This window comes from Octopus bimaculoides, chromosome 10, assembly GCF_001194135.2.
Source record: "Octopus bimaculoides isolate UCB-OBI-ISO-001 chromosome 10, ASM119413v2, whole genome shotgun sequence".
Lineage (NCBI taxonomy): Eukaryota > Metazoa > Mollusca > Cephalopoda > Octopoda > Octopodidae > Octopus > Octopus bimaculoides.
In genome coordinates this window covers 11,708,204-11,709,209 of record NC_068990.1, presented here as the reverse complement: position 1 = coordinate 11,709,209, position 1,006 = coordinate 11,708,204, and positions in this window count along the sequence as shown.

Sequence of the window (1,006 nt, the reverse complement as noted above, 5' to 3'; positions counted from 1 at the left end):
TGTATATATGTATATATATATATATATATATATATATATATATATATATTATAATGTTAGGGATTTACAAAATCCGAACTTGAAAGGATATACAATTTGATACTATCAAATTGAGTTGTATATTGAAAATTATTTTAATAATTTAAAGAGCCACCATGGTGCAACTCGCACGAAGAAGGAGATTAGACACCATCAAGAGAATTGTACTATTACAAAACTAGTTTCAAAATCTAAAAAGTCCAAGGGAGAATTTATAACACAAAATTTATGAAATATTGGACTAAGAATTAAAATCGGTTGCGTTTGAGAAACGAAAGTGGGAGAAAGACTACGTGCGTTTCATGGTCACATAACAGTGGAAAATATCTGGTCAATCTACAACGAATCAAACAAGATAAATACCACTCAATATAAGGACACTCTTCAGGTCCAGTAACTTCAAAAAACGTATCTTAAATTTAAAAATGCATAAGATAAGAAAAGTATAAAAATCTGTCCGTTTAAGAAACATTTAGTACAAAGGAAATTGTCAAGGTTTTATAATAAAACACATCAAATAGCAACAAATATCTGTCAAATTTAAGGCATAAAACGTCAATTGGGGAGATAATATCTGTAGATAAGGTAAAGGAAACATATATAACGAAAGTGTGATTAGCTAGTAAAGGGGAAAAGGCAACATCATCTAACTTAACGAGGAAACCTGATTGATTTTCTTTTATTTCCTAATAAATAGGATACATAGAGGGGACGAACTAGGACAGACAAGGGGGAACATATAGATCGTTGAGCCTTTTTACAGATGATTTAACGAATGATTTTAACATGAGAATAATATATTATAATGTGATGATATTGTTTTTAAAAATTGGATTACTTTTGGGTTGGGGGGTGTCCCACTAACCCGCCGGTTGATATTTTTTTTCCTTTTTCTTTTCCTTCTATGCCCGGTCCGACCGTGTTGGCATGGCCCCTTGCATACACAACTTTCTTGCGACATCCTTCC